We start from the raw sequence: 6,000 nt of genomic DNA, 5'->3' as shown, positions 1-6,000 counted from the left end.
CTATGCCTCCGGAAATCTGCGATCATCTTTGATCACAGTGTGCAGGGGTTAATGTGCCAGGAGCGGTCCATAACTGCTCCTGGCACATAGTGCTCGATGTCAGCTGCAATAGTCAGCTGACACCCGGCCACACTCCCCAGTGAGCGCGGCTGATCACGCTAGATGTACTATCCCGTCATACGAGCCCATACTACCTCGACAGGATAGTATGTCTAATGTCAGAAAGGGGTTAATACTGCACTATCTGGCAACAAGCATGTTTCTTTTGCTGAAACAATACTCCATTTTCAGAAATCTTGTAGAATTTCAAGTATAAGACTCATACCAGGAGTGGGGTTCGAGGCCCCTCAAATTTTAAGTTTGGAACTTAATGTAATATCATGCTCTAATGTACTAGAGATTCATCTCATAATGGAAAAAAATAAGCATTAAAGGGTGATAGTCAGGGGCACTGAAGGGTTAATACTGCACTACCTGGCTACAAGAACATTTCTTTTGCTGAAACATTACTCTATTTTCAGAAATCTTGCAGAATTTCAAGTGTAAAACTCATACCAGGAGTGGGGTTCGAACCCACGAGGATACATATCCATTGGATCTTAAGTCCAACGCCTTAACCACTCAGCCATCCTGGTGAATGCACATGAAGTTTTGGATTTCGTAGGCAGCTAGTGTTTATTGAATGTGTGCTCTCTTACGAAATTTGCACTAACAGATTTTTTTAAGACACTTATCAAGAGCATTACACAGACTTTTAATGGGAACCTTACTGTTGACTGTAAATTTCATCCAGAAAAAAATATTTTTCCACTTTATGTAGATTTTCATTTTTGATTACATGTTTAGTGTGGTGACCAAGAGTGAATATTGGAATAAAATGCCATCGAGATTTGTCAACAACACTAAGCACAAAGTTTTAGTTTCTTTAAACACTTTAACCTCTCCAAAAAAGCTCATATTTGTCAAATGTATCACTTTACCATAGGCCAGATTTTCTCAGGCGTATTTTACATTTCATGACATCCTACGCACACTGGCCATGTTTTTTCTGGATTACCCCCCTCTAGTAGATAATGTTTTTTGTGAATGGATTGCGCTATATTTCTGATATTATTTTAACATCAAATGTTTCTTTGGGACTGTAGTTTGAATATTTACCTCAAATATTCAAATTTGCCTTAATCCCTACATTTTCCTCAATTTTTAAGTTTGGAACTTACTGTAATATCATGCTCTAATGTACTAGAGATTCATCTCATAATGGAAAAAATAAACATAAAAGGGCGATAGTCAGGTATATTGAAGATTAATACTGTGCTATCGGGCAACACTAACTTTTCTTGTGCTCAAACATTACTCCATTTTCAGAAACCTTGTAGAATTTGAAGTATAAAAATCATACCAGGAGTGGGGTTCGAACCCCCTCAATTTTTAAGTTTGGAGCTTACTGTAATATCATGCTCTAATGTACTAGAGATTCATCTCATAATGGAAAAAATAAACATAAAAGGGCGATTGTCAGGTGCATTGAAGGTTTAATACTGTGCTATCTGGCAACAAGAACTTTTCTTTTGCTCAAACATTACTCCATTTTCAGAAACTTGTAGAATTTCAAGTATAAGACTCATACCAGGAGTGGGGTTCGAGGCCCCTCAAATTTTAAGTTTGGAACTTAATGTAATACCATGCTCTAATGTACTAGAGATTCATCTCATAATGGAAAAAATAAACATAAACGGGCGATTGTCAGGTGCATTGAAGGTTTAATACTGTGCTATCTGGCAACAAGAACTTTTCTTTTGCTCAAACAGTACTCCATTTTCAGAAACTTGTAGAATTTCAAGTATAAGACTCATACCAGGAGTGGGGTTCGAGGCCCCTCAAATTTTAAGTTTGGAACTTAATGTAATATCATGCTCTAATGTACTAGAGATTCATCTCATAATGGAAAATATAAACATTAAAGGGTGATCGTCAGGGGCACTGAAGGGTTAATACTGCACTACCTGTCTACAAGAACATTTCTTTTGCTGAAACATTACTCTTTTTTCAGAAATCTTGCAGAATTTCAAGTGTAAAGCTCTTACCAGGAGTGGGGTTCGAACCCACGAGGATAAATATCCACTGGATCTTAAGTCCAACGCCTTAACCACTCGGCCATCCTGGTGAATGCACATGAAGTTTTGGATTTCGTAGGCAGCTAGTGTTTATTGAATGTGTGCTCTCTTATGAAGTTTGCACTAACAGATTTTTTTAAGACACTTATCAAGAGCAATACACAGACTTTTAATGGGAACCTTACTGTTGACTGTAAATTTCATACAGAAAAAAATATTTTTCCCCTTTTGTAGATTTTCATTTTTGATTACATGTTTAGTGTGGTGACCAAGAGTGAATATTAGAATAAAATGCCATCGAGATTTGTCAACAACACTAAGCACAAAGTTTTAGTTTATTTAAACACTTTAACCTCTCCAAAAAAGCTCATATTTGTCAAATTCATCACTTTACCATAGGCCAGATTTTCTCAGGCGTATTTTACATTTCATGACATCCTACGCACACTGGCCATGTTTTTTTCTTCTGGATTACCCCCCTCTAGTAGATAATGTTTTTTGTGAATGGATTGCGCTATATTTCTGATATTATTTTAACATCAAATGTTTCTTTGGGACTGTAGTTTGAATATTTACCTCAAATATTCAAATTTGCCTTAATCCCTACATTTTCCTCAATTTTTAAGTTTGGAACTTACTGTAATATCATGCTCTAATGTACTAGAGACTCATCTCATAATGGAAAAAATAAACATAAAAGGGCGATAGTCAGGTATATTGAAGATTAATACTGTGCTATCGGGCAACACAAACTTTTCTTGTGATCAAACATTACTCCATTTTCAGAAACCTTGTAGAATTTGAAGTATAAAAATCATACCAGGAGTGGGGTTCGAACCCCCTCAATTTTTAAGTTTGGAACTTAATGTAATATCATGCTCTAATGTACTAGAGATTAATCTCATAATGGAAAAAATAAACATAAATGGGTGTATGGAAGGGTTAATACTGCACTCTCTGGCAACAAGAACAATTCTTTTGCTGAAATAATAATCATTTTTCAGAAATCTTGTAGAATTTCAAGTGTAAAACTCATACCAGAAATGAGGTTCGAACCCCTCAATTTTTAAGTTTGGAGCTTACTGTAATATCATGCTCTAAGGTACTAGAGATTCATCTCATAATAGAAAAAATAAACATAAAAGGGCATATTAAAGGGTTAATTGAAGGGTTAATACTGCACTCTCTGGCAACAAGAACAATTCTTTTGCTGAAATATTAATCATTTTTCAGAAATCTTGTAGAATTTCAAGTGTACAACTCATACCAGGAATGAGGTTCGAACCCCTCAATTTTTAAGTTTGGAGCTTACTGTAATATCATGCTCTAATGTACTAGAGATTCATCTCATAATGGAAAAAATAAACATAAAAGGGCGATTGTCAGGTGCATTGAAGGTTTAATACTGTGCTATCTGGCAACAAGAACTTTTCTTTTGCTCAAACATTACTCCATTTTCAGAAACTTGTAGAATTTCAAGTATAAGACTCATACCAGGAGTAGGGTTCGAGGCCCCTCAAATTGTAAGTTTGGAACTTAATGTAATATCATGCTCTAATGTACTAGAGATTCATCTCATAATGGAAAAAAATAAACATTAAAGGGTGATAGTCAGGGGCACTGAAGGGTTAATACTGCACTACCTGACTACAAGAACATTTCTTTTGCTGAAACATTACTCTTTTTTCAGAAATCTTGTAGAATTTCAAGTGTAAAACTCATACCAGGAGTGGGGTTCGAACCCACGAGGATACATATCCATTGGATCTTAAGTCCAACGCCTTAACCACTCGGCCATCCTGGTGAATGCACATGAAGTTTTGGATTTCGTATGCAGCTAGTGTTTATTGAATGTGTGCTCTCTTAAGAAGTTTGCACTAACAGATTTTTTTAAGACACTTATCAAGAGCAATACACAGACTTTTAATGGGAACCTTACTGTTGACTGTAAATTTCATCCAGAAAAAAATATTTTTCCCCTTTTGTAGATTTTCATTTTTGATTACATGTTTAGTGTGGTGACCAAGAGTGAATATTAGAATAAAATGCCATCGAGATTTGTCAACAACACTAAGCACAAGGTTTTAGTTTATTTAAACACTTTAACCTCTCCAAAAAAGCTCATATTTGTCAAATTCATCACTTTACCATAGGCCAGATTTTCTCAGGCGTATTTTACATTTCATGACATCCTACGCACACTGGCCATGTTTTTTTCTGGATTACCCCCCTCTAGTAGATAATGTTTTTTGTGAATGGATTGCGCTATATTTCTGATATTATTTTAACATCAAATGTTTCTTTGGGACTGTAGTTTGAATATTTACCTCAAATATTCAAATTTGCCTTAATCCCTACATTTTCCTCAATTTTTAAGTTTGGAACTTACTGTATTATCATGCTCTAATGTACTAGAGATTCATCTCATAATGGAAAAAATAAACATAAAAGGGCGATAGTCAGGTATATTGAAGATTAATACTGTGCTATCGGGCAACACAAACTTTTCTTGTGCTCAAACATTACTCCATTTTCAGAAACCTTGTAGAATTTGAAGTATAAAAATCATACCAGGAGTGGGGTTCGAACCCCCTCAATTTTTAAGTTTGGAACTTAATGTAATATCATGCTCAAATGTACTAGAGATTAATCTCATAATGGAAAAAATAAACATAAAAGGGCATATGGAAGGGTTAATTGAAGGGTTAATACTGCACTCTCTGGCAACAAGAACAATCCTGTTGCTGAAATATTAATCATTTTTCAGAAATCTTGTAGAATTTCAAGTGTACAACTCATACCAGGAATGAGGTTCGAACCCCTCAATTTTTAAGTTTGGAGCTTACTGTAATATCATGCTCTAATGTACTAGAGATTCATCTCATAATGGAAAAAATAAACATAAAAGGGCGATTGTCAGGTATATTGAAGATTAATACTGTGCTATCGGGCAACACAAACTTTTCTTGTGCTCAAACATTACTCCATTTTCAGAAACCTTGTAGAATTTGAAGTATAAAAATCATACCAGGAGTGGTGTTGTGAATTAGACTTTTTTGGCTCCCTCTTGTGGTCACTGGTGATATGACTCTGGGATTGTCTTTCCTCAGTTTGGCACCCACCTGGGTCGTTAGTCCAGGGGTGTTGCTATATAAACTTCCTGAATTCTCAGTCTGGTGCCTGGCATCGTTGTAATCAGTTCCTTTCTGTTTGCTCCTGTCTGCTGGTCCTGGATCTTGCAAAATTAAGCTAAGTCCTGCTTCTTGGTTTTTTGGTTATTTGCATTGTTCTTATTTTTTGTCCAGCTTGTACTAAATGTGATTCCTGATTTTGCTGGAAGCTCTAGGGGGCTGGTATTCTCCCCCCGGGCCGTTAGACGGTTCGGGGGTTCTTGAATATCCAGTGTGGAAATTTTGATAGGGTTTTTGCTGACCGTATAAGTCATCTTACTATATTCTGCTATTAGTCAGTGGGCCTCTCTTTGCTAAATATCTAGTTCATTCTTACGTTTGTCTTTTCTTCTTACCTCACCGTTATTATTTGTTGGGGGCTTGTATCCAACTTTTGGGGTCTTTTCTCTGGAGGCAAGAAAGGTCTATCTTTTCCCTTTTAGGGTTAGTTAGTTCCCCGGCTGGCGCGAGACGTCTAGAACCAACGTAGGCACGTTCCCCGGCTGCTGCTATTTGTGGTGCTAGGATTAGATATACGGTCAGCCCAGTTACCACTGCCCTATGAGCTGGTTTTTTGTGTTTGCAGACTTGGTATTTACTTTTGAGACCCTCTGCCATTGGGGTCATAACAGTATGCCAGGCCCAAGTTGAATGTTTAATGCATTGCAGAAGTGGGATAATAAGAAAGGAAATTCTGAGTTTTTTTTTTTGTT

The 6,000-nt window shown here is 36.4% G+C and overlaps 3 non-coding genes across 3 annotated transcripts; all 3 read right to left on the bottom strand.

Moving 5' to 3' along the window:
- Window positions 1-552: 552 nt before the first annotated feature.
- On the bottom strand, window positions 553-635 carry TRNAL-UAA (transfer RNA leucine (anticodon UAA)). Its single transcript has one exon. It is a non-coding gene; the product is annotated as a tRNA-Leu (tRNA).
- A 1,449-nt stretch (window positions 636-2,084) lies between these two features.
- TRNAL-UAA (transfer RNA leucine (anticodon UAA)) lies at window positions 2,085-2,167 on the bottom strand. Its single transcript has one exon. It is a non-coding gene; the product is annotated as a tRNA-Leu (tRNA).
- Window positions 2,168-3,838: 1,671 nt separating this feature from the next.
- Window positions 3,839-3,921, bottom strand: TRNAL-UAA (transfer RNA leucine (anticodon UAA)). The gene has a single exon. It is a non-coding gene; the product is annotated as a tRNA-Leu (tRNA).
- Between the last annotated feature and the right edge of the window lie 2,079 nt (window positions 3,922-6,000).

The sequence above is a fragment of the Ranitomeya variabilis genome, chromosome 2 (genome assembly GCF_051348905.1).
Source record: "Ranitomeya variabilis isolate aRanVar5 chromosome 2, aRanVar5.hap1, whole genome shotgun sequence".
NCBI lineage: Eukaryota > Metazoa > Chordata > Amphibia > Anura > Dendrobatidae > Ranitomeya > Ranitomeya variabilis.
This window is presented reverse-complemented; position numbering and strand designations above follow the sequence as displayed.